The following is a 25,398-nucleotide window of genomic DNA, read 5'->3' as shown; positions in this document are numbered from 1 at the left end:
TCTTGTTTTTGCTCTGCAAAGCAGCCTTTTCAAGGGTTGGCTTGGGTGACAAAATGTCTTCTGTAGGTGTGGGTTTGTCTCCCCTCACTCTCTCTCCCTAAGATGTGTCCGGCATAGGCCAGGGTGCCACTCGAGGCCCAAACCAATTCTGGTTATCGCTTCTCGGCCTTTTGGCTAAGATCAAGTGTAGTATCTGTTCTTATCAGTTTAATATCTGATACGTCCCCTATCTGGGGACCATATATTAAATGGATTTTTAGAACAGGGAGATGGAAAAAGAGCTTGCTCTGTCCACTCCACGCATTGACCTGGTATTGCAGTACCTCCAGGACCGGTGCACCCCTTCTTAACCCAGTTTCCAAAAGCAGAACTCAATTCACCTGATTCATATTAGCCCGATTTAATGAATTGGAAGAAAGCATACGTCTTCATATGCACCTCAATTTGGCCCATTCACTTTTCACACTTCCTCCTTTTGTTTTTTATCTTTCACACTTTTTGCTTTCTTTATTCATCCAAATAGCAAACTCATCACCACTCAACCTGACCAACTCGGCTATGTCCCGTGCTGCAGTATCTTGTCCTCTGTCTTATCTAGATCATTTGCAATTGAATGGAATAGATCCCTTTTGGACAAAGTGGATTCACCTGCTGCTGCAGTGACCACAGGTGTGATAAGATCTAGAATTGGCATCTGGTGCGATCTCTCCGCTTCCACTCCAAATAAAGTTACCTGTTTATTCCTATCATGCATTGGTTTTTGGTGTTTTCTTTGAGCAATGATGATGGCTTCAGTGATCTGTTGGCTCCCCCTCCTGGAGGAAGAGTTTGCTTGCTCTTGGACATTCTAAAAGAGAGGTCATGAGAGACATTTAGCTTCTGAGCACAATTGGGGACAGTCATGGGTGATGAATGATTTGCAACCTGCTGTGAAGCCTGATACCGCAATATAAGGAACGTCAAATACTAAGAATGGGCGGCCTATGAAAGAATTAGTACTTTCATTAAGTATACTTAAACGGCTAATTGGGAATAGACAAACTGTAAAAAGCCCTCTGAGAAAGCCCCTCTCTAACCTTTGTTAGTAAGCTTTTCTGTAGTCTGCCTGTTGATGTATTTTCCGTTTGAACAGTGCACAACATGAAGAGACGGAACACTGGCGGCTTGTCACAATGCCCCCCGCTGACATCACAATAGCGCTGCTGCCTAGAAAGCTAGCTGCGCAGCAGAAGTTTCTCTTTGGGTGGGAGGTGGGCTAGTGGAAGGAGGGGGCAAGTTTTTTTTTTTTTTTTTTTTTCCCGGGTGGTAGGGGGATGATAGGAGAAGGGATGCGGGTGGTGAGAAGGGTACAGAGGGCAGGGTTTGGGGGCTGGGAAGGAAAGGGAAAAGATTAGGGTTTGGGGATGATGAAAGGGCTTTCTACGGGTAAGGATGGCAAAGGGTGGCAGTGACGGGAAGTCAGGCGACCTGTCCTGTCCGTCTTTATGTATCATGAATTGGAAAGACTGCAAGGGGGAGGGGAGTTGCTTGCGCCCAAAAGGAGGAGTTATTCAGATTCATTGCAGTGGGCGGCGGCTGCAAAACGCACCATTCTTCTTGTTTTTGCTCTGCAAAGCAGCCTTTTCAAGGGTTGGCTTGGGTGACAAAATGTCTTCTGTAGGTGTGGGTTTGTCTCCCCTCACTCTCTCTCCCTAAGATGTGTCCGGCATAGGCCAGGGTGCCACTCGAGGCCCAAACCAATTCTGGTTATCGCTTCTCGGCCTTTTGGCTAAGATCAAGTGTAGTATCTGTTCTTATCAGTTTAATATCTGATACGTCCCCTATCTGGGGACCATATATTAAATGGATTTTTAGAACAGGGAGATGGAAAAAGAGCTTGCTCTGTCCACTCCACGCATTGACCTGGTATTGCAGTACCTCCAGGACCGGTGCACCCCTTCTTAACCCAGTTTCCAAAAGCAGAACTCAATTCACCTGATTCATATTAGCCCGATTTAATGAATTGGAAGAAAGCATACGTCTTCATATGCACCTCAATTTGGCCCATTCACTTTTCACACTTCCTCCTTTTGTTTTTTATCTTTCACACTTTTTGCTTTCTTTATTCATCCAAATAGCAAACTCATCACCACTCAACCTGACCAACTCGGCTATGTCCCGTGCTGCAGTATCTTGTCCTCTGTCTTATCTAGATCATTTGCAATTGAATGGAATAGATCCCTTTTGGACAAAGTGGATTCACCTGCTGCTGCAGTGACCACAGGTGTGATAAGATCTAGAATTGGCATCTGGTGCGATCTCTCCGCTTCCACTCCAAATAAAGTTACCTGTTTATTCCTATCATGCATTGGTTTTTGGTGTTTTCTTTGAGCAATGATGATGGCTTCAGTGATCTGTTGGCTCCCCCTCCTGGAGGAAGAGTTTGCTTGCTCTTGGACATTCTAAAAGAGAGGTCATGAGAGACATTTAGCTTCTGAGCACAATTGGGGACAGTCATGGGTGATGAATGATTTGCAACCTGCTGTGAAGCCTGATACCGCAATATAAGGAACGTCAAATACTAAGAATGGGCGGCCTATGAAAGAATTAGTACTTTCATTAAGTATACTTAAACGGCTAATTGGGAATAGACAAACTGTAAAAAGCCCTCTGAGAAAGCCCCTCTCTAACCTTTGTTAGTAAGCTTTTCTGTAGTCTGCCTGTTGATGTATTTTCCGTTTGAACAGTGCACAACATGAAGAGACGGAACACTGGCGGCTTGTCACAATGCCCCCCGCTGACATCACAATAGCGCTGCTGCCTAGAAAGCTAGCTGCGCAGCAGAAGTTTCTCTTTGGGTGGGAGGTGGGCTAGTGGAAGGAGGGGGCAAGCTTTTTTTTTTTTTTTTTTTTCCCGGGTGGTAGGGGGATGATAGGAGAAGGGATGCGGGTGGTGAGAAGGGTACAGAGGGCAGGGTTTGGGGGCTGGGAAGGAAAGGGAAAAGATTAGGGTTTGGGGATGATGAAAGGGCTTTCTACGGGTAAGGATGGCAAAGGGTGGCAGTGACGGGAAGTCAGGCGACCTGTCCTGTCCGTCTTTATGTATCATGAATTGGAAAGACTGCAAGGGGGAGGGAAGTTGCTTGCGCCCAAAAGGAGGAGTTATTCAGATTCATTGCAGTGGGCGGCGGCTGCAAAACGCACCATTCTTCTTGTTTTTGCTCTGCAAAGCAGCCTTTTCAAGGGTTGGCTTGGGTGACAAAATGTCTTCTGTAAGTGTGGGTTTGTCTCCCCTCACTCTCTCTCCCTAAGATGTGTCCGGCATAGGCCAGGGTGCCACTCGAGGCCCAAACCAATTCTGGTTATCGCTTCTCGGCCTTTTGGCTAAGATCAAGTGTAGTATCTTTCGAAAAGGTGGTTTAAGGCTCCGGCCACCTTAGTACAATGATGCAATGCACACTGGAAGGTTGCACTTGTTAGTACTTTGGGAGGATAGTATATCCATCTAGAGGAAACCATGGCCCTACCAGGATCGAGGCTATTAGACTGAGTAAGTGTGAGGGTTATGGTTCAATGTGCCCCAGGAATGGACACCCTGGAGGGAGTCTGAACTTGCTAGGTTGGGACCCTGGTAAGCCTCAGACTCTGTCGCACGCCGCGCCTTGCCTATTCATACTTTCCAAGCATATTGCCCTATCCCGGCCTTCTGGCTAAGAAGGGAAATTTTTATAATCCCGGTCGGAGGTCCGGTCAGCTTTGGGCTGAGAAACCAACACCCGGTTGGAGGTCCGGGTCAGCTTTGGCTGAGAAACCAACACCCGGTTGGAGGTCCGGTTAGCCTTGGGCTGAGAAACCAACACCCGGTTGGAGGTCCGGTCAGCCTTGGGCTGAGAAACCAACACCCGGTTGGAGGTCCGGTCAGCCTTGGGCTGAGAAACCAACACCGGTTGACGGTCCGGGCAGTCTCGGCTGCGAAACCAACGACTAGTAGCTCCCTACTCCACTTGGGTAAGATGCCTCGGTGGACGCTGGGAGCAACAACAAGGCTCAACCAGGCTTTGGCTTGGGGGAGCACCGAAGATCCCTGACCCTTGCTGTGGCCTTCTGGCTCGGAGGGACGGGGTTGATTTTTGGGGATCCTCTTCTCACGGAGGGGTCCACACGAATCCTAGCCTTTGCACTGTTTTTGGTGTGACTTCGGTCATGCATTTTTGCGGTGCTTTGGAAAGCTTCATTAAATCAAAAATCTGTTCTTATCAGTTTAATATCTGATACGTCCCCTATCTGGGGACCATATATTAAATGGATTTTTAGAACAGGGAGATGGAAAAAGAGCTTGCTCTGTCCACTCCACGCATTGACCTGGTATTGCAGTACCTCCAGGACCGGTGCACCCCTTCTTAACCCAGTTTCCAAAAGCAGAACTCAATTCACCTGATTCATATTAGCCCGATTTAATGAATTGGAAGAAAGCATACGTCTTCATATGCACCTCAATTTGGCCCATTCACTTTTCACACTTCCTCCTTTTGTTTTTTATCTTTCACACTTTTTACTTTCTTTATTCATCCAAATAGCAAACTCATCACCACTCAACCTGACCAACTCGGCTATGTCCCGTGCTGCAGTATCTTGTCCTCTGTCTTATCTAGATCATTTGCAATTGAATGGAATAGATCCCTTTTGGACAAAGTGGATTCACCTGCTGCTGCAGTGACCACAGGTGTGATAAGATCTAGAATTGGCATCTGGTGCGATCTCTCCGCTTCCACTCCAAATAAAGTTACCTGTTTATTCCTATCATGCATTGGTTTTTGGTGTTTTCTTTGAGCAATGATGATGGCTTCAGTGATCTGTTGGCTCCCCCTCCTGGAGGAAGAGTTTGCTTGCTCTTGGACATTCTAAAAGAGAGGTCATGAGAGACATTTAGCTTCTGAGCACAATTGGGGACAGTCATGGGTGATGAATGATTTGCAACCTGCTGTGAAGCCTGATACCGCAATATAAGGAACGTCAAATACTAAGAATGGGCGGCCTATGAAAGAATTAGTACTTTCATTAAGTATACTTAAACGGCTAATTGGGAATAGACAAACTGTAAAAAGCCCTCTGAGAAAGCCCCTCTCTAACCTTTGTTAGTAAGCTTTTCTGTAGTCTGCCTGTTGATGTATTTTCCGTTTGAACAGTGCACAACATGAAGAGACGGAACACTGGCGGCTTGTCACAATGCCCCCCGCTGACATCACAATAGCGCTGCTGCCTAGAAAGCTAGCTGCGCAGCAGAAGTTTCTCTTTGGGTGGGAGGTGGGCTAGTGGAAGGAGGGGGCAAGCTTTTTTTTTTTTTTTTTTTTCCCGGGTGGTAGGGGGATGATAGGAGAAGGGATGCGGGTGGTGAGAAGGGTACAGAGGGCAGGGTTTGGGGGCTGGGAAGGAAAGGGAAAAGATTAGGGTTTGGGGATGATGAAAGGGCTTTCTACGGGTAAGGATGGCAAAGGGTGGCAGTGACGGGAAGTCAGGCGACCTGTCCTGTCCGTCTTTATGTATCATGAATTGGAAAGACTGCAAGGGGGAGGGGAGTTGCTTGCGCCCAAAAGGAGGAGTTATTCAGATTCATTGCAGTGGGCGGCGGCTGCAAAACGCACCATTCTTCTTGTTTTTGCTCTGCAAAGCAGCCTTTTCAAGGGTTGGCTTGGGTGACAAAATGTCTTCTGTAGGTGTGGGTTTGTCTCCCCTCACTCTCTCTCCCTAAGATGTGTCCGGCATAGGCCAGGGTGCCACTCGAGGCCCAAACCAATTCTGGTTATCGCTTCTCGGCCTTTTGGCTAAGATCAAGTGTAGTATCTGTTCTTATCAGTTTAATATCTGATACGTCCCCTATCTGGGGACCATATATTAAATGGATTTTTAGAACAGGGAGATGGAAAAAGAGCTTGCTCTGTCCACTCCACGCATTGACCTGGTATTGCAGTACCTCCAGGACCGGTGCACCCCTTCTTAACCCAGTTTCCAAAAGCAGAACTCAATTCACCTGATTCATATTAGCCCGATTTAATGAATTGGAAGAAAGCATACGTCTTCATATGCACCTCAATTTGGCCCATTCACTTTTCACACTTCCTCCTTTTGTTTTTTATCTTTCACACTTTTTACTTTCTTTATTCATCCAAATAGCAAACTCATCACCACTCAACCTGACCAACTCGGCTATGTCCCGTGCTGCAGTATCTTGTCCTCTGTCTTATCTAGATCATTTGCAATTGAATGGAATAGATCCCTTTTGGACAAAGTGGATTCACCTGCTGCTGCAGTGACCACAGGTGTGATAAGATCTAGAATTGGCATCTGGTGCGATCTCTCCGCTTCCACTCCAAATAAAGTTACCTGTTTATTCCTATCATGCATTGGTTTTTGGTGTTTTCTTTGAGCAATGATGATGGCTTCAGTGATCTGTTGGCTCCCCCTCCTGGAGGAAGAGTTTGCTTGCTCTTGGACATTCTAAAAGAGAGGTCATGAGAGACATTTAGCTTCTGAGCACAATTGGGGACAGTCATGGGTGATGAATGATTTGCAACCTGCTGTGAAGCCTGATACCGCAATATAAGGAACGTCAAATACTAAGAATGGGCGGCCTATGAAAGAATTAGTACTTTCATTAAGTATACTTAAACGGCTAATTGGGAATAGACAAACTGTAAAAAGCCCTCTGAGAAAGCCCCTCTCTAACCTTTGTTAGTAAGCTTTTCTGTAGTCTGCCTGTTGATGTATTTTCCGTTTGAACAGTGCACAACATGAAGAGACGGAACACTGGCGGCTTGTCACAATGCCCCCCGCTGACATCACAATAGCGCTGCTGCCTAGAAAGCTAGCTGCGCAGCAGAAGTTTCTCTTTGGGTGGGAGGTGGGCTAGTGGAAGGAGGGGGCAAGCTTTTTTTTTTTTTTTTTTTTCCCGGGTGGTAGGGGGATGATAGGAGAAGGGATGCGGGTGGTGAGAAGGGTACAGAGGGCAGGGTTTGGGGGCTGGGAAGGAAAGGGAAAAGATTAGGGTTTGGGGATGATGAAAGGGCTTTCTACGGGTAAGGATGGCAAAGGGTGGCAGTGACGGGAAGTCAGGCGACCTGTCCTGTCCGTCTTTATGTATCATGAATTGGAAAGACTGCAAGGGGGAGGGGAGTTGCTTGCGCCCAAAAGGAGGAGTTATTCAGATTCATTGCAGTGGGCGGCGGCTGCAAAACGCACCATTCTTCTTGTTTTTGCTCTGCAAAGCAGCCTTTTCAAGGGTTGGCTTGGGTGACAAAATGTCTTCTGTAGGTGTGGGTTTGTCTCCCCTCACTCTCTCTCCCTAAGATGTGTCCGGCATAGGCCAGGGTGCCACTCGAGGCCCAAACCAATTCTGGTTATCGCTTCTCGGCCTTTTGGCTAAGATCAAGTGTAGTATCTGTTCTTATCAGTTTAATATCTGATACGTCCCCTATCTGGGGACCATATATTAAATGGATTTTTAGAACAGGGAGATGGAAAAAGAGCTTGCTCTGTCCACTCCACGCATTGACCTGGTATTGCAGTACCTCCAGGACCGGTGCACCCCTTCTTAACCCAGTTTCCAAAAGCAGAACTCAATTCACCTGATTCATATTAGCCCGATTTAATGAATTGGAAGAAAGCATACGTCTTCATATGCACCTCAATTTGGCCCATTCACTTTTCACACTTCCTCCTTTTGTTTTTTATCTTTCACACTTTTTACTTTCTTTATTCATCCAAATAGCAAACTCATCACCACTCAACCTGACCAACTCGGCTATGTCCCGTGCTGCAGTATCTTGTCCTCTGTCTTATCTAGATCATTTGCAATTGAATGGAATAGATCCCTTTTGGACAAAGTGGATTCACCTGCTGCTGCAGTGACCACAGGTGTGATAAGATCTAGAATTGGCATCTGGTGCGATCTCTCCGCTTCCACTCCAAATAAAGTTACCTGTTTATTCCTATCATGCATTGGTTTTTGGTGTTTTCTTTGAGCAATGATGATGGCTTCAGTGATCTGTTGGCTCCCCCTCCTGGAGGAAGAGTTTGCTTGCTCTTGGACATTCTAAAAGAGAGGTCATGAGAGACATTTAGCTTCTGAGCACAATTGGGGACAGTCATGGGTGATGAATGATTTGCAACCTGCTGTGAAGCCTGATACCGCAATATAAGGAACGTCAAATACTAAGAATGGGCGGCCTATGAAAGAATTAGTACTTTCATTAAGTATACTTAAACGGCTAATTGGGAATAGACAAACTGTAAAAAGCCCTCTGAGAAAGCCCCTCTCTAACCTTTGTTAGTAAGCTTTTCTGTAGTCTGCCTGTTGATGTATTTTCCGTTTGAACAGTGCACAACATGAAGAGACGGAACACTGGCGGCTTGTCACAATGCCCCCCGCTGACATCACAATAGCGCTGCTGCCTAGAAAGCTAGCTGCGCAGCAGAAGTTTCTCTTTGGGTGGGAGGTGGGCTAGTGAAAGGAGGGGGCAAGCTTTTTTTTTTTTTTTTTTTTCCCGGGTGGTAGGGGGATGATAGGAGAAGGGATGCGGGTGGTGAGAAGGGTACAGAGGGCAGGGTTTGGGGGCTGGGAAGGAAAGGGAAAAGATTAGGGTTTGGGGATGATGAAAGGGCTTTCTACGGGTAAGGATGGCAAAGGGTGGCAGTGACGGGAAGTCAGGCGACCTGTCCTGTCCGTCTTTATGTATCATGAATTGGAAAGACTGCAAGGGGGAGGGGAGTTGCTTGCGCCCAAAAGGAGGAGTTATTCAGATTCATTGCAGTGGGCGGCGGCTGCAAAACGCACCATTCTTCTTGTTTTTGCTCTGCAAAGCAGCCTTTTCAAGGGTTGGCTTGGGTGACAAAATGTCTTCTGTAGGTGTGGGTTTGTCTCCCCTCACTCTCTCTCCCTAAGATGTGTCCGGCATAGGCCAGGGTGCCACTCGAGGCCCAAACCAATTCTGGTTATCGCTTCTCGGCCTTTTGGCTAAGATCAAGTGTAGTATCTGTTCTTATCAGTTTAATATCTGATACGTCCCCTATCTGGGGACCATATATTAAATGGATTTTTAGAACAGGGAGATGGAAAAAGAGCTTGCTCTGTCCACTCCACGCATTGACCTGGTATTGCAGTACCTCCAGGACCGGTGCACCCCTTCTTAACCCAGTTTCCAAAAGCAGAACTCAATTCACCTGATTCATATTAGCCCGATTTAATGAATTGGAAGAAAGCATACGTCTTCATATGCACCTCAATTTGGCCCATTCACTTTTCACACTTCCTCCTTTTGTTTTTTATCTTTCACACTTTTTACTTTCTTTATTCATCCAAATAGCAAACTCATCACCACTCAACCTGACCAACTCGGCTATGTCCCGTGCTGCAGTATCTTGTCCTCTGTCTTATCTAGATCATTTGCAATTGAATGGAATAGATCCCTTTTGGACAAAGTGGATTCACCTGCTGCTGCAGTGACCACAGGTGTGATAAGATCTAGAATTGGCATCTGGTGCGATCTCTCCGCTTCCACTCCAAATAAAGTTACCTGTTTATTCCTATCATGCATTGGTTTTTGGTGTTTTCTTTGAGCAATGATGATGGCTTCAGTGATCTGTTGGCTCCCCCTCCTGGAGGAAGAGTTTGCTTGCTCTTGGACATTCTAAAAGAGAGGTCATGAGAGACATTTAGCTTCTGAGCACAATTGGGGACAGTCATGGGTGATGAATGATTTGCAACCTGCTGTGAAGCCTGATACCGCAATATAAGGAACGTCAAATACTAAGAATGGGCGGCCTATGAAAGAATTAGTACTTTCATTAAGTATACTTAAACGGCTAATTGGGAATAGACAAACTGTAAAAAGCCCTCTGAGAAAGCCCCTCTCTAACCTTTGTTAGTAAGCTTTTCTGTAGTCTGCCTGTTGATGTATTTTCCGTTTGAACAGTGCACAACATGAAGAGACGGAACACTGGCGGCTTGTCACAATGCCCCCCGCTGACATCACAATAGCGCTGCTGCCTAGAAAGCTAGCTGCGCAGCAGAAGTTTCTCTTTGGGTGGGAGGTGGGCTAGTGGAAGGAGGGGGCAAGCTTTTTTTTTTTTTTTTTTTTCCCGGGTGGTAGGGGGATGATAGGAGAAGGGATGCGGGTGGTGAGAAGGGTACAGAGGGCAGGGTTTGGGGGCTGGGAAGGAAAGGGAAAAGATTAGGGTTTGGGGATGATGAAAGGGCTTTCTACGGGTAAGGATGGCAAAGGGTGGCAGTGACGGGAAGTCAGGCGACCTGTCCTGTCCGTCTTTATGTATCATGAATTGGAAAGACTGCAAGGGGGAGGGAAGTTGCTTGCGCCCAAAAGGAGGAGTTATTCAGATTCATTGCAGTGGGCGGCGGCTGCAAAACGCACCATTCTTCTTGTTTTTGCTCTGCAAAGCAGCCTTTTCAAGGGTTGGCTTGGGTGACAAAATGTCTTCTGTAGGTGTGGGTTTGTCTCCCCTCACTCTCTCTCCCTAAGATGTGTCCGGCATAGGCCAGGGTGCCACTCGAGGCCCAAACCAATTCTGGTTATCGCTTCTCGGCCTTTTGGCTAAGATCAAGTGTAGTATCTGTTCTTATCAGTTTAATATCTGATACGTCCCCTATCTGGGGACCATATATTAAATGGATTTTTAGAACAGGGAGATGGAAAAAGAGCTTGCTCTGTCCACTCCACGCATTGACCTGGTATTGCAGTACCTCCAGGACCGGTGCACCCCTTCTTAACCCAGTTTCCAAAAGCAGAACTCAATTCACCTGATTCATATTAGCCCGATTTAATGAATTGGAAGAAAGCATACGTCTTCATATGCACCTCAATTTGGCCCATTCACTTTTCACACTTCCTCCTTTTGTTTTTTATCTTTCACACTTTTTACTTTCTTTATTCATCCAAATAGCAAACTCATCACCACTCAACCTGACCAACTCGGCTATGTCCCGTGCTGCAGTATCTTGTCCTCTGTCTTATCTAGATCATTTGCAATTGAATGGAATAGATCCCTTTTGGACAAAGTGGATTCACCTGCTGCTGCAGTGACCACAGGTGTGATAAGATCTAGAATTGGCATCTGGTGCGATCTCTCCGCTTCCACTCCAAATAAAGTTACCTGTTTATTCCTATCATGCATTGGTTTTTGGTGTTTTCTTTGAGCAATGATGATGGCTTCAGTGATCTGTTGGCTCCCCCTCCTGGAGGAAGAGTTTGCTTGCTCTTGGACATTCTAAAAGAGAGGTCATGAGAGACATTTAGCTTCTGAGCACAATTGGGGACAGTCATGGGTGATGAATGATTTGCAACCTGCTGTGAAGCCTGATACCGCAATATAAGGAACGTCAAATACTAAGAATGGGCGGCCTATGAAAGAATTAGTACTTTCATTAAGTATACTTAAACGGCTAATTGGGAATAGACAAACTGTAAAAAGCCCTCTGAGAAAGCCCCTCTCTAACCTTTGTTAGTAAGCTTTTCTGTAGTCTGCCTGTTGATGTATTTTCCGTTTGAACAGTGCACAACATGAAGAGACGGAACACTGGCGGCTTGTCACAATGCCCCCCGCTGACATCACAATAGCGCTGCTGCCTAGAAAGCTAGCTGCGCAGCAGAAGTTTCTCTTTGGGTGGGAGGTGGGCTAGTGGAAGGAGGGGGCAAGCTTTTTTTTTTTTTTTTTTTTCCCGGGTGGTAGGGGGATGATAGGAGAAGGGATGCGGGTGGTGAGAAGGGTACAGAGGGCAGGGTTTGGGGGCTGGGAAGGAAAGGGAAAAGATTAGGGTTTGGGGATGATGAAAGGGCTTTCTACGGGTAAGGATGGCAAAGGGTGGCAGTGACGGGAAGTCAGGCGACCTGTCCTGTCCGTCTTTATGTATCATGAATTGGAAAGACTGCAAGGGGGAGGGGAGTTGCTTGCGCCCAAAAGGAGGAGTTATTCAGATTCATTGCAGTGGGCGGCGGCTGCAAAACGCACCATTCTTCTTGTTTTTGCTCTGCAAAGCAGCCTTTTCAAGGGTTGGCTTGGGTGACAAAATGTCTTCTGTAGGTGTGGGTTTGTCTCCCCTCACTCTCTCTCCCTAAGATGTGTCCGGCATAGGCCAGGGTGCCACTCGAGGCCCAAACCAATTCTGGTTATCGCTTCTCGGCCTTTTGGCTAAGATCAAGTGTAGTATCTGTTCTTATCAGTTTAATATCTGATACGTCCCCTATCTGGGGACCATATATTAAATGGATTTTTAGAACAGGGAGATGGAAAAAGAGCTTGCTCTGTCCACTCCACGCATTGACCTGGTATTGCAGTACCTCCAGGACCGGTGCACCCCTTCTTAACCCAGTTTCCAAAAGCAGAACTCAATTCACCTGATTCATATTAGCCCGATTTAATGAATTGGAAGAAAGCATACGTCTTCATATGCACCTCAATTTGGCCCATTCACTTTTCACACTTCCTCCTTTTGTTTTTTATCTTTCACACTTTTTACTTTCTTTATTCATCCAAATAGCAAACTCATCACCACTCAACCTGACCAACTCGGCTATGTCCCGTGCTGCAGTATCTTGTCCTCTGTCTTATCTAGATCATTTGCAATTGAATGGAATAGATCCCTTTTGGACAAAGTGGATTCACCTGCTGCTGCAGTGACCACAGGTGTGATAAGATCTAGAATTGGCATCTGGTGCGATCTCTCCGCTTCCACTCCAAATAAAGTTACCTGTTTATTCCTATCATGCATTGGTTTTTGGTGTTTTCTTTGAGCAATGATGATGGCTTCAGTGATCTGTTGGCTCCCCCTCCTGGAGGAAGAGTTTGCTTGCTCTTGGACATTCTAAAAGAGAGGTCATGAGAGACATTTAGCTTCTGAGCACAATTGGGGACAGTCATGGGTGATGAATGATTTGCAACCTGCTGTGAAGCCTGATACCGCAATATAAGGAACGTCAAATACTAAGAATGGGCGGCCTATGAAAGAATTAGTACTTTCATTAAGTATACTTAAACGGCTAATTGGGAATAGACAAACTGTAAAAAGCCCTCTGAGAAAGCCCCTCTCTAACCTTTGTTAGTAAGCTTTTCTGTAGTCTGCCTGTTGATGTATTTTCCGTTTGAACAGTGCACAACATGAAGAGACGGAACACTGGCGGCTTGTCACAATGCCCCCCGCTGACATCACAATAGCGCTGCTGCCTAGAAAGCTAGCTGCGCAGCAGAAGTTTCTCTTTGGGTGGGAGGTGGGCTAGTGGAAGGAGGGGGCAAGCTTTTTTTTTTTTTTTTTTTTCCCGGGTGGTAGGGGGATGATAGGAGAAGGGATGCGGGTGGTGAGAAGGGTACAGAGGGCAGGGTTTGGGGGCTGGGAAGGAAAGGGAAAAGATTAGGGTTTGGGGATGATGAAAGGGCTTTCTACGGGTAAGGATGGCAAAGGGTGGCAGTGACGGGAAGTCAGGCGACCTGTCCTGTCCGTCTTTATGTATCATGAATTGGAAAGACTGCAAGGGGGAGGGGAGTTGCTTGCGCCCAAAAGGAGGAGTTATTCAGATTCATTGCAGTGGGCGGCGGCTGCAAAACGCACCATTCTTCTTGTTTTTGCTCTGCAAAGCAGCCTTTTCAAGGGTTGGCTTGGGTGACAAAATGTCTTCTGTAGGTGTGGGTTTGTCTCCCCTCACTCTCTCTCCCTAAGATGTGTCCGGCATAGGCCAGGGTGCCACTCGAGGCCCAAACCAATTCTGGTTATCGCTTCTCGGCCTTTTGGCTAAGATCAAGTGTAGTATCGTTCGAAAAGGTGGTTTAAGGCTCCGGCCACCTTAGTACAATGATGCAATGCACACTGGAAGGTTGCGCTTGTTAGTACTTTGGGAGGATAGTATATCCATCTAGAGGAAACCATGGCCCTACCAGGATCGAGGCTATTAGACTGAGTAAGTGTGGGGGCTATGGTGCAATATGCCCCAGGATTGACGACCCTGGAGTGAGTCTGAGCTTGCTGGCTTGGGACCCCGGCGAGCCTTGGGCTCTGTAGCACACCGTACCTTGCCCTTTCATACTTTCTGAGCATAATGCTCTATCCCGGCCTTCTGGCTAGGAAGGGAAATTTTTATAATCATGGTCGGAGGTCCGTTCAGCTTTGGGCTGAGAAACCAACACCCGGTTGGAGGTCCGGGTCAGCTTTGGCTGAGAAACCAACACCCGGTTGGAGGTCCGGGTCAGCTTCGGCTGAGAAACCAACACCCGGTTGGAGGTCCGGGTCAGCTTCGGCTGAGAAACCAACACCCGGTTGGAGGTCCGGTTAGCCTTGGGCTGAGAAACCAACACCGGTTGACGGTCCGGGCAGTTTCGGCTGCGAAACCAACAACTAGTAGCTCTCTACTCCACTTGGGTAAGATGCCTGGGTGGACGCTGGGAGCAACGACAAGGCTCAACCAGGCTTCGGCTTGGGTGAGCACCGAAGATCCCTGACCCTTGCTGTGGCCTTCTGGCTCGGAGGGACGGGGTTGATTTTTGGGGACCCTCTCCTCACGGAGGGGTTCACACGAATCCTAGCCTTTGCACTGTTTTTGGTGGGACTTCGGTCATGCATTTTTTGCGGTGCTTTGGAAAGCTTCATTAAATCAAAATCTGTTCTTATCAGTTTAATATCTGATACGTCCCCTATCTGGGGACCATATATTAAATGGATTTTTAGAACAGGGAGATGGAAAAAGAGCTTGCTCTGTCCACTCCACGCATTGACCTGGTATTGCAGTACCTCCAGGACCGGTGCACCCCTTCTTAACCCAGTTTCCAAAAGCAGAACTCAATTCACCTGATTCATATTAGCCCGATTTAATGAATTGGAAGAAAGCATACGTCTTCATATGCACCTCAATTTGGCCCATTCACTTTTCACACTTCCTCCTTTTGTTTTTTATCTTTCACACTTTTTACTTTCTTTATTCATCCAAATAGCAAACTCATCACCACTCAACCTGACCAACTCGGCTATGTCCCGTGCTGCAGTATCTTGTCCTCTGTCTTATCTAGATCATTTGCAATTGAATGGAATAGATCCCTTTTGGACAAAGTGGATTCACCTGCTGCTGCAGTGACCACAGGTGTGATAAGATCTAGAATTGGCATCTGGTGCGATCTCTCCGCTTCCACTCCAAATAAAGTTACCTGTTTATTCCTATCATGCATTGGTTTTTGGTGTTTTCTTTGAGCAATGATGATGGCTTCAGTGATCTGTTGGCTCCCCCTCCTGGAGGAAGAGTTTGCTTGCTCTTGGACATTCTAAAAGAGAGGTCATGAGAGACATTTAGCTTCTGAGCACAATTGGGGACAGTCATGGGTGATGAATGATTTGCAACCTGCTGTGAAGCCTGATACCGCAATATAAGGAACGTCAAATACTAAGAATGGGCGGCCTATGAAAGAATTAGTACTTTCATTAAGTATACTTAAACGGCTAATTGGGAATAGACAAACTGTAAAAAGCCCTCTGAGAAAGCCCCTCTCTAACCTTTGTTAGTAAGCTTTTCTGTAGTCTGCCTGTTGATGTATTTTCCGTTTGAACAGTGCACAACATGAAGAGACGGAACACTGGCGGCTTGTCACAATGCCCCCCGCTGACATCACAATAGCGCTGCTGCCTAGAAAGCTAGCTGCGCAGCAGAAGTTTCTCTTTGGGTGGGAGGTGGGCTAGTGGAAGGAGGGGGCAAGCTTTTTTTTTTTTTTTTTTTTCCCGGGTGGTAGGGGGATGATAGGAGAAGGGATGCGGGTGGTGAGAAGGGTACAGAGGGCAGGGTTTGGGGGCTGGGAAGGAAAGGGAAAAGATTAGGGTTTGGGGATGATGAAAGGGCTTTCTACGGGTAAGGATGGCAAAGGGTGGCAGTGACGGGAAGTCAGGCGACCTGTCCTGTCCGTCTTTATGTATCATGAATTGGAAAGACTGCAAGGGGGAGGGGAGTTGCTTGCGCCCAAAAGGAGGAGTTATTCAGATTCATTGCAGTGGGCGGCGGCTGCAAAACGCACCATTCTTCTTGTTTTTGCTCTGCAAAGCAGCCTTTTCAAGGGTTGGCTTGGGTGACAAAATGTCTTCTGTAGGTGTGGGTTTGTCTCCCCTCACTCTCTCTCCCTAAGATGTGTCCGGCATAGGCCAGGGTGCCACTCGAGGCCCAAACCAATTCTGGTTATCGCTTCTCGGCCTTTTGGCTAAGATCAAGTGTAGTATCTGTTCTTATCAGTTTAATATCTGATACGTCCCCTATCTGGGGACCATATATTAAATGGATTTTTAGAACAGGGAGATGGAAAAAGAGCTTGCTCTGTCCACTCCACGCATTGACCTGGTATTGCAGTACCTCCAGGACCGGTGCACCCCTTCTTAACCCAGTTTCCAAAAGCAGAACTCAATTCACCTGATTCATATTAGCCCGATTTAATGAATTGGAAGAAAGCATACGTCTTCATATGCACCTCAATTTGGCCCATTCACTTTTCACACTTCCTCCTTTTGTTTTTTATCTTTCACACTTTTTACTTTCTTTATTCATCCAAATAGCAAACTCATCACCACTCAACCTGACCAACTCGGCTATGTCCCGTGCTGCAGTATCTTGTCCTCTGTCTTATCTAGATCATTTGCAATTGAATGGAATAGATCCCTTTTGGACAAAGTGGATTCACCTGCTGCTGCAGTGACCACAGGTGTGATAAGATCTAGAATTGGCATCTGGTGCGATCTCTCCGCTTCCACTCCAAATAAAGTTACCTGTTTATTCCTATCATGCATTGGTTTTTGGTGTTTTCTTTGAGCAATGATGATGGCTTCAGTGATCTGTTGGCTCCCCCTCCTGGAGGAAGAGTTTGCTTGCTCTTGGACATTCTAAAAGAGAGGTCATGAGAGACATTTAGCTTCTGAGCACAATTGGGGACAGTCATGGGTGATGAATGATTTGCAACCTGCTGTGAAGCCTGATACCGCAATATAAGGAACGTCAAATACTAAGAATGGGCGGCCTATGAAAGAATTAGTACTTTCATTAAGTATACTTAAACGGCTAATTGGGAATAGACAAACTGTAAAAAGCCCTCTGAGAAAGCCCCTCTCTAACCTTTGTTAGTAAGCTTTTCTGTAGTCTGCCTGTTGATGTATTTTCCGTTTGAACAGTGCACAACATGAAGAGACGGAACACTGGCGGCTTGTCACAATGCCCCCCGCTGACATCACAATAGCGCTGCTGCCTAGAAAGCTAGCTGCGCAGCAGAAGTTTCTCTTTGGGTGGGAGGTGGGCTAGTGGAAGGAGGGGGCAAGCTTTTTTTTTTTTCCCGGGTGGTAGGGGGATGATAGGAGAAGGGATGCGGGTGGTGAGAAGGGTACAGAGGGCAGGGTTTGGGGGCTGGGAAGGAAAGGGAAAAGATTAGGGTTTGGGGATGATGAAAGGGCTTTCTACGGGTAAGGATGGCAAAGGGTGGCAGTGACGGGAAGTCAGGCGACCTGTCCTGTCCGTCTTTATGTATCATGAATTGGAAAGACTGCAAGGGGGAGGGGAGTTGCTTGCGCCCAAAAGGAGGAGTTATTCAGATTCATTGCAGTGGGCGGCGGCTGCAAAACGCACCATTCTTCTTGTTTTTGCTCTGCAAAGCAGCCTTTTCAAGGGTTGGCTTGGGTGACAAAATGTCTTCTGTAGGTGTGGGTTTGTCTCCCCTCACTCTCTCTCCCTAAGATGTGTCCGGCATAGGCCAGGGTGCCACTCGAGGCCCAAACCAATTCTGGTTATCGCTTCTCGGCCTTTTGGCTAAGATCAAGTGTAGTCCCTTCATTGGGTTTGCCTTGGTCATGGCTGGGAGGGGCCCGGGCTTGCACAACTGCCGGCCTCGGGGATTGTTGCGCCTTTTGGTGCTTACGTCCCCTTATGGCTGGTGGTTCCTGGGCTCGGGAGGCGATCACCTGCGGCACTGCGCTTTTGTGTGGTGGCCGATGACCGTTTTCTGAAATTGCGGATGAAATCTCATCTGTTCTTATCAGTTTAATATCTGATACGTCCCCTATCTGGGGACCATATATTAAATGGATTTTTAGAACAGGGAGATGGAAAAAGAGCTTGCTCTGTCCACTCCACGCATTGACCTGGTATTGCAGTACCTCCAGGACTGGTGCACCCCTTCTTAACCCAGTTTCCAAAAGCAGAACTCAATTCACCTGATTCATATTAGCCCGATTTAATGAATTGGAAGAAAGCATACGTCTTCATATGCACCTCAATTTGGCCCATTCACTTTTCACACTTCCTCCTTTTGTTTTTTATCTTTCACACTTTTTACTTTCTTTATTCATCCAAATAGCAAACTCATCACCACTCAACCTGACCAACTCGGCTATGTCCCGTGCTGCAGTATCTTGTCCTCTGTCTTATCTAGATCATTTGCAATTGAATGGAATAGATCCCTTTTGGACAAAGTGGATTCACCTGCTGCTGCAGTGACCACAGGTGTGATAAGATCTAGAATTGGCATCTGGTGCGATCTCTCCGCTTCCACTCCAAATAAAGTTACCTGTTTATTCCTATCATGCATTGGTTTTTGGTGTTTTCTTTGAGCAATGATGATGGCTTCAGTGATCTGTTGGCTCCCCCTCCTGGAGGAAGAGTTTGCTTGCTCTTGGACATTCTAAAAGAGAGGTCATGAGAGACATTTAGCTTCTGAGCACAATTGGGGACAGTCATGGGTGATGAATGATTTGCAACCTGCTGTGAAGCCTGATACCGCAATATAAGGAACGTCAAATACTAAGAATGGGCGGCCTATGAAAGAATTAGTACTTTCATTAAGTATACTTAAACGGCTAATTGGGAATAGACAAACTGTAAAAAGCCCTCTGAGAAAGCCCCTCTCTAACCTTTGTTAGTAAGCTTTTCTGTAGTCTGCCTGTTGATGTATTTTCCGTTTGAACAGTGCACAACATGAAGAGACGGAACACTGGCGGCTTGTCACAATGCCCCCCGCTGACATCACAATAGCGCTGCTGCCTAGAAAGCTAGCTGCGCAGCAGAAGTTTCTCTTTGGGTGGGAGGTGGGCTAGTGGAAGGAGGGGGCAAGCTTTTTTTTTTTTTTTTTTTTCCCGGGTGGTAGGGGGATGATAGGAGAAGGGATGCGGGTGGTGAGAAGGGTACAGAGGGCAGGGTTTGGGGGCTGGGAAGGAAAGGGAAAAGATTAGGGTTTGGGGATGATGAAAGGGCTTTCTACGGGTAAGGATGGCAAAGGGTGGCAGTGACGGGAAGTCAGGCGACCTGTCCTGTCCGTCTTTATGTATCATGAATTGGAAAGACTGCAAGGGGGAGGGGAGTTGCTTGCGCCCAAAAGGAGGAGTTATTCAGATTCATTGCAGTGGGCGGCGGCTGCAAAACGCACCATTCTTCTTGTTTTTGCTCTGCAAAGCAGCCTTTTCAAGGGTTGGCTTGGGTGACAAAATGTCTTCTGTAGGTGTGGGTTTGTCTCCCCTCACTCTCTCTCCCTAAGATGTGTCCGGCATAGGCCAGGGTGCCACTCGAGGCCCAAACCAATTCTGGTTATCGCTTCTCGGCCTTTTGGCTAAGATCAAGTGTAGTATCTGTTCTTATCAGTTTAATATCTGATACGTCCCCTATCTGGGGACCATATATTAAATGGATTTTTAGAACAGGGAGATGGAAAAAGAGCTTGCTCTGTCCACTCCACGCATTGACCTGGTATTGCAGTACCTCCAGGACTGGTGCACCCCTTCTTAACCCAGTTTCCAAAAGCAGAACTCAATTCACCTGATTCATATTAGCCCGATTTAATGAATTGGAAGAAAGCATACGTCTTCATATGCACCTCAATTTGGCCCATTCACTTTTCACACTTCCTCCTTTTGTTTTTTATCTTTCACACTTTTTACTTTCTTTATTCATCCAAATAGCAAACTCATCACCACTCAACCTGACCAACTCGGCTATGTCCCGTGCTGCAGTATCTTGTCCTCTGTCTTATCTAGATCATTTGCAATTGAATGGAATAGATCCCTTTTGGACAAAGTGGATTCACCTGCTGCTGCAGTGACCACAGGTGTGATAAGATCTAGAATTGGCATCTGGTGCGATCTCTCCGCTTCCACTCCAAATAAAGTTACCTGTTTATTCCTATCATGCATTGGTTTTTGGTGTTTTCTTTGAGCAATGATGATGGCTTCAGTGATCTGTTGGCTCCCCCTCCTGGAGGAAGAGTTTGCTTGCTCTTGGACATTCTAAAAGAGAGGTCATGAGAGACATTTAGCTTCTGAGCACAATTGGGGACAGTCATGGGTGATGAATGATTTGCAACCTGCTGTGAAGCCTGATACCGCAATATAAGGAACGTCAAATACTAAGAATGGGCGGCCTATGAAAGAATTAGTACTTTCATTAAGTATACTTAAACGGCTAATTGGGAATAGACAAACTGTAAAAAGCCCTCTGAGAAAGCCCCTCTCTAACCTTTGTTAGTAAGCTTTTCTGTAGTCTGCCTGTTGATGTATTTTCCGTTTGAACAGTGCACAACATGAAGAGACGGAACACTGGCGGCTTGTCACAATGCCCCCCGCTGACATCACAATAGCGCTGCTGCCTAGAAAGCTAGCTGCGCAGCAGAAGTTTCTCTTTGGGTGGGAGGTGGGCTAGTGGAAGGAGGGGGCAAGCTTTTTTTTTTTTTTTTTTTTCCCGGGTGGTAGGGGGATGATAGGAGAAGGGATGCGGGTGGTGAGAAGGGTACAGAGGGCAGGGTTTGGGGGCTGGGAAGGAAAGGGAAAAGATTAGGGTTTGGGGATGATGAAAGGGCTTTCTACGGGTAAGGATGGCAAAGGGTGGCAGTGACGGGAAGTCAGGCGACCTGTCCTGTCCGTCTTTATGTATCATGAATTGGAAAGACTGCAAGGGGGAGGGGAGTTGCTTGCGCCCAAAAGGAGGAGTTATTCAGATTCATTGCAGTGGGCGGCGGCTGCAAAACGCACCATTCTTCTTGTTTTTGCTCTGCAAAGCAGCCTTTTCAAGGGTTGGCTTGGGTGACAAAATGTCTTCTGTAGGTGTGGGTTTGTCTCCCCTCACTCTCTCTCCCTAAGATGTGTCCGGCATAGGCCAGGGTGCCACTCGAGGCCCAAACCAATTCTGGTTATCGCTTCTCGGCCTTTTGGCTAAGATCAAGTGTAGTATCTGTTCTTATCAGTTTAATATCTGATACGTCCCCTATCTGGGGACCATATATTAAATGGATTTTTAGAACAGGGAGATGGAAAAAGAGCTTGCTCTGTCCACTCCACGCATTGACCTGGTATTGCAGTACCTCCAGGACCGGTGCACCCCTTCTTAACCCAGTTTCCAAAAGCAGAACTCAATTCACCTGATTCATATTAGCCCGATTTAATGAATTGGAAGAAAGCATACGTCTTCATATGCACCTCAATTTGGCCCATTCACTTTTCACACTTCCTCCTTTTGTTTTTTATCTTTCACACTTTTTACTTTCTTTATTCATCCAAATAGCAAACTCATCACCACTCAACCTGACCAACTCGGCTATGTCCCGTGCTGCAGTATCTTGTCCTCTGTCTTATCTAGATCATTTGCAATTGAATGGAATAGATCCCTTTTGGACAAAGTGGATTCACCTGCTGCTGCAGTGACCACAGGTGTGATAAGATCTAGAATTGGCATCTGGTGCGATCTCTCCGCTTCCACTCCAAATAAAGTTACCTGTTTATTCCTATCATGCATTGGTTTTTGGTGTTTTCTTTGAGCAATGATGATGGCTTCAGTGATCTGTTGGCTCCCCCTCCTGGAGGAAGAGTTTGCTTGCTCTTGGACATTCTAAAAGAGAGGTCATGAGAGACATTTAGCTTCTGAGCACAATTGGGGACAGTCATGGGTGATGAATGATTTGCAACCTGCTGTGAAGCCTGATACCGCAATATAAGGAACGTCAAATACTAAGAATGGGCGGCCTATGAAAGAATTAGTACTTTCATTAAGTATACTTAAACGGCTAATTGGGAATAGACAAACTGTAAAAAGCCCTCTGAGAAAGCCCCTCTCTAACCTTTGTTAGTAAGCTTTTCTGTAGTCTGCCTGTTGATGTATTTTCCGTTTGAACAGTGCACAACATGAAGAGACGGAACACTGGCGGCTTGTCACAATGCCCCCCGCTGACATCACAATAGCGCTGCTGCCTAGAAAGCTAGCTGCGCAGCAGAAGTTTCTCTTTGGGTGGGAGGTGGGCTAGTGGAAGGAGGGGGCAAGCTTTTTTTTTTTTTTTTTTTTCCCGGGTGGTAGGGGGATGATAGGAGAAGGGATGCGGGTGGTGAGAAGGGTACAGAGGGCAGGGTTTGGGGGCTGGGAAGGAAAGGGAAAAGATTAGGGTTTGGGGATGATGAAAGGGCTTTCTACGGGTAAGGATGGCAAAGGGTGGCAGTGACGGGAAGTCAGGCGACCTGTCCTGTCCGTCTTTATGTATCATGAATTGGAAAGACTGCAAGGGGGAGGGGAGTTGCTTGCGCCCAAAAGGAGGAGTTATTCAGATTCATTGCAGTGGGCGGCGGCTGCAAAACGCACCATTCTTCTTGTTTTTGCTCTGCAAAGCAGCCTTTTCAAGGGTTGGCTTGGGTGACAAAATGTCTTCTGTAGGTGTGGGTTTGTCTCCCCTCACTCTCTCTCCCTAAGATGTGTCCGGCATAGGCCAGGGTGCCACTCGAGGCCCAAACCAATTCTGGTTATCGCTTCTCGGCCTTTTGGCTAAGATCAAGTGTAGTATCTGTTCTTATCAGTTTAATATCTGATACGTCCCCTATCTGGGGACCATATATTAAATGGATTTTTAGAACAGGGAGATGGAAAAAGAGCTTGCTCTGTCCACTCCACGCATTGACCTGGTATTGCAGTACCTCCAGGACCGGTGCACCCCTTCTTAACCCAGTTTCCAAAAGCAGAACTCAATTCACCTGATTCATATTAGCCCGATTTAATGAATTGGAAGAAAGCATACGTCTTCATATGCACCTCAATTTGGCCCATTCACTTTTCACACTTCCTCCTTTTGTTTTTTATCTTTCACACTTTTTACTTTCTTTATTCATCCAAATAGCAAACTCATCACCACTCAACCTGACCAACTCGGCTATGTCCCGTGCTGCAGTATCTTGTCCTCTGTCTTATCTAGATCATTTGCAATTGAATGGAATAGATCCCTTTTGGACAAAGTGGATTCACCTGCTGCTGCAGTGACCACAGGTGTGATAAGATCTAGAATTGGCATCTGGTGCGATCTCTCCGCTTCCACTCCAAATAAAGTTACCTGTTTATTCCTATCATGCATTGGTTTTTGGTGTTTTCTTTGAGCAATGATGATGGCTTCAGTGATCTGTTGGCTCCCCCTCCTGGAGGAAGAGTTTGCTTGCTCTTGGACATTCTAAAAGAGAGGTCATGAGAGACATTTAGCTTCTGAGCACAATTGGGGACAGTCATGGGTGATGAATGATTTGCAACCTGCTGTGAAGCCTGATACCGCAATATAAGGAACGTCAAATACTAAGAATGGGCGGCCTATGAAAGAATTAGTACTTTCATTAAGTATACTTAAACGGCTAATTGGGAATAGACAAACTGTAAAAAGCCCTCTGAGAAAGCCCCTCTCTAACCTTTGTTAGTAAGCTTTTCTGTAGTCTGCCTGTTGATGTATTTTCCGTTTGAACAGTGCACAACATGAAGAGACGGAACACTGGCGGCTTGTCACAATGCCCCCCGCTGACATCACAATAGCGCTGCTGCCTAGAAAGCTAGCTGCGCAGCAGAAGTTTCTCTTTGGGTGGGAGGTGGGCTAGTGGAAGGAGGGGGCAAGCTTTTTTTTTTTTTTTTTTTCCCGGGTGGTAGGGGGATGATAGGAGAAGGGATGCGGGTGGTGAGAAGGGTACAGAGGGCAGGGTTTGGGGGCTGGGAAGGAAAGGGAAAAGATTAGGGTTTGGGGATGATGAAAGGGCTTTCTACGGGTAAGGATGGCAAAGGGTGGCAGTGACGGGAAGTCAGGCGACCTGTCCTGTCCGTCTTTATGTATCATGAATTGGAAAGACTGCAAGGGGGAGGGGAGTTGCTTGCGCCCAAAAGGAGGAGTTATTCAGATTCATTGCAGTGGGCGGCGGCTGCAAAACGCACCATTCTTCTTGTTTTTGCTCTGCAAAGCAGCCTTTTCAAGGGTTGGCTTGGGTGACAAAATGTCTTCTGTAGGTGTGGGTTTGTCTCCCCTCACTCTCTCTCCCTAAGATGTGTCCGGCATAGGCCAGGGTGCCACTCGAGGCCCAAACCAATTCTGGTTATCGCTTCTCGGCCTTTTGGCTAAGATCAAGTGTAGTATCTGTTCTTATCAGTTTAATATCTGATACGTCCCCTATCTGGGGACCATATATTAAATGGATTTTTAGAACAGGGAGATGGAAAAAGAGCTTGCTCTGTCCACTCCACGCATTGACCTGGTATTGCAGTACCTCCAGGACCGGTGCACCCCTTCTTAACCCAGTTTCCAAAAGCAGAACTCAATTCACCTGATTCATATTAGCCCGATTTAATGAATTGGAAGAAAGCATACGTCTTCATATGCACCTCAATTTGGCCCATTCACTTTTCACACTTCCTCCTTTTGTTTTTTATCTTTCACACTTTTTACTTTCTTTATTCATCCAAATAGCAAACTCATCACCACTCAACCTGACCAACTCGGCTATGTCCCGTGCTGCAGTATCTTGTCCTCTGTCTTATCTAGATCATTTGCAATTGAATGGAATAGATCCCTTTTGGACAAAGTGGATTCACCTGCTGCTGCAGTGACCACAGGTGTGATAAGATCTAGAATTGGCATCTGGTGCGATCTCTCCGCTTCCACTCCAAATAAAGTTACCTGTTTATTCCTATCATGCATTGGTTTTTGGTGTTTTCTTTGAGCAATGATGATGGCTTCAGTGATCTGTTGGCTCCCCCTCCTGGAGGAAGAGTTTGCTTGCTCTTGGACATTCTAAAAGAGAGGTCATGAGAGACATTTAGCTTCTGAGCACAATTGGGGACAGTCATGGGTGATGAATGATTTGCAACCTGCTGTGAAGCCTGATACCGCAATATAAGGAACGTCAAATACTAAGAATGGGCGGCCTATGAAAGAATTAGTACTTTCATTAAGTATACTTAAACGGCTAATTGGGAATAGACAAACTGTAAAAAGCCCTCTGAGAAAGCCCCTCTCTAACCTTTGTTAGTAAGCTTTTCTGTAGTCTGCCTGTTGATGTATTTTCCGTTTGAACAGTGCACAACATGAAGAGACGGAACACTGGCGGCTTGTCACAATGCCCCCCGCTGACATCACAATAGCGCTGCTG

General features: G+C 46.6%; 15 non-coding genes and 2 pseudogenes across 15 annotated transcripts; all 17 read left to right on the top strand.

Moving 5' to 3' along the window:
- Window positions 1-154: 154 nt before the first annotated feature.
- LOC142292919 (U2 spliceosomal RNA) lies at window positions 155-345 on the top strand. Its single transcript, XR_012750935.1, has one exon. It is a non-coding gene; the product is annotated as a U2 spliceosomal RNA (small nuclear RNA).
- Window positions 346-1,748: 1,403 nt separating this feature from the next.
- Window positions 1,749-1,939, top strand: LOC142292918 (U2 spliceosomal RNA). Its single transcript, XR_012750934.1, has one exon. It is a non-coding gene; the product is annotated as a U2 spliceosomal RNA (small nuclear RNA).
- Window positions 1,940-3,342: 1,403 nt separating this feature from the next.
- LOC142292726 (U2 spliceosomal RNA) lies at window positions 3,343-3,484 on the top strand (annotated as a pseudogene).
- A 697-nt stretch (window positions 3,485-4,181) lies between these two features.
- On the top strand, window positions 4,182-4,377 carry LOC142293223 (U2 spliceosomal RNA). Its single transcript, XR_012751207.1, has one exon. It is a non-coding gene; the product is annotated as a U2 spliceosomal RNA (small nuclear RNA).
- Window positions 4,378-5,780: 1,403 nt separating this feature from the next.
- On the top strand, window positions 5,781-5,971 carry LOC142292916 (U2 spliceosomal RNA). The gene has a single exon (XR_012750933.1). It is a non-coding gene; the product is annotated as a U2 spliceosomal RNA (small nuclear RNA).
- Window positions 5,972-7,374: 1,403 nt separating this feature from the next.
- Window positions 7,375-7,565, top strand: LOC142292915 (U2 spliceosomal RNA). Its single transcript, XR_012750932.1, has one exon. It is a non-coding gene; the product is annotated as a U2 spliceosomal RNA (small nuclear RNA).
- Window positions 7,566-8,968: 1,403 nt separating this feature from the next.
- On the top strand, window positions 8,969-9,159 carry LOC142292914 (U2 spliceosomal RNA). Its single transcript, XR_012750931.1, has one exon. It is a non-coding gene; the product is annotated as a U2 spliceosomal RNA (small nuclear RNA).
- A 1,403-nt stretch (window positions 9,160-10,562) lies between these two features.
- LOC142292913 (U2 spliceosomal RNA) lies at window positions 10,563-10,753 on the top strand. Its single transcript, XR_012750930.1, has one exon. It is a non-coding gene; the product is annotated as a U2 spliceosomal RNA (small nuclear RNA).
- Window positions 10,754-12,156: 1,403 nt separating this feature from the next.
- Window positions 12,157-12,347, top strand: LOC142292912 (U2 spliceosomal RNA). Its single transcript, XR_012750929.1, has one exon. It is a non-coding gene; the product is annotated as a U2 spliceosomal RNA (small nuclear RNA).
- Window positions 12,348-13,750: 1,403 nt separating this feature from the next.
- Window positions 13,751-13,892, top strand: LOC142292739 (U2 spliceosomal RNA; annotated as a pseudogene).
- Window positions 13,893-14,589: 697 nt separating this feature from the next.
- LOC142293227 (U2 spliceosomal RNA) lies at window positions 14,590-14,785 on the top strand. The gene has a single exon (XR_012751211.1). It is a non-coding gene; the product is annotated as a U2 spliceosomal RNA (small nuclear RNA).
- Window positions 14,786-16,188: 1,403 nt separating this feature from the next.
- Window positions 16,189-16,379, top strand: LOC142292911 (U2 spliceosomal RNA). Its single transcript, XR_012750928.1, has one exon. It is a non-coding gene; the product is annotated as a U2 spliceosomal RNA (small nuclear RNA).
- Window positions 16,380-17,979: 1,600 nt separating this feature from the next.
- Window positions 17,980-18,163, top strand: LOC142292521 (U2 spliceosomal RNA). The gene has a single exon (XR_012750672.1). It is a non-coding gene; the product is annotated as a U2 spliceosomal RNA (small nuclear RNA).
- Window positions 18,164-19,566: 1,403 nt separating this feature from the next.
- Window positions 19,567-19,757, top strand: LOC142293083 (U2 spliceosomal RNA). The gene has a single exon (XR_012751093.1). It is a non-coding gene; the product is annotated as a U2 spliceosomal RNA (small nuclear RNA).
- A 1,403-nt stretch (window positions 19,758-21,160) lies between these two features.
- Window positions 21,161-21,351, top strand: LOC142292910 (U2 spliceosomal RNA). The gene has a single exon (XR_012750927.1). It is a non-coding gene; the product is annotated as a U2 spliceosomal RNA (small nuclear RNA).
- A 1,403-nt stretch (window positions 21,352-22,754) lies between these two features.
- Window positions 22,755-22,945, top strand: LOC142292909 (U2 spliceosomal RNA). Its single transcript, XR_012750926.1, has one exon. It is a non-coding gene; the product is annotated as a U2 spliceosomal RNA (small nuclear RNA).
- A 1,402-nt stretch (window positions 22,946-24,347) lies between these two features.
- LOC142292908 (U2 spliceosomal RNA) lies at window positions 24,348-24,538 on the top strand. Its single transcript, XR_012750925.1, has one exon. It is a non-coding gene; the product is annotated as a U2 spliceosomal RNA (small nuclear RNA).
- The last annotated feature ends 860 nt before the right edge of the window (window positions 24,539-25,398 follow it).

The sequence above is a fragment of the Anomaloglossus baeobatrachus genome, chromosome 2 (assembly GCF_048569485.1).
Source record: "Anomaloglossus baeobatrachus isolate aAnoBae1 chromosome 2, aAnoBae1.hap1, whole genome shotgun sequence".
Taxonomy (NCBI): Eukaryota; Metazoa; Chordata; class Amphibia; order Anura; family Aromobatidae; genus Anomaloglossus; species Anomaloglossus baeobatrachus.
Note: the sequence above shows the minus strand (reverse complement) of the source record. Positions and strands in the feature narration are given on the sequence as shown.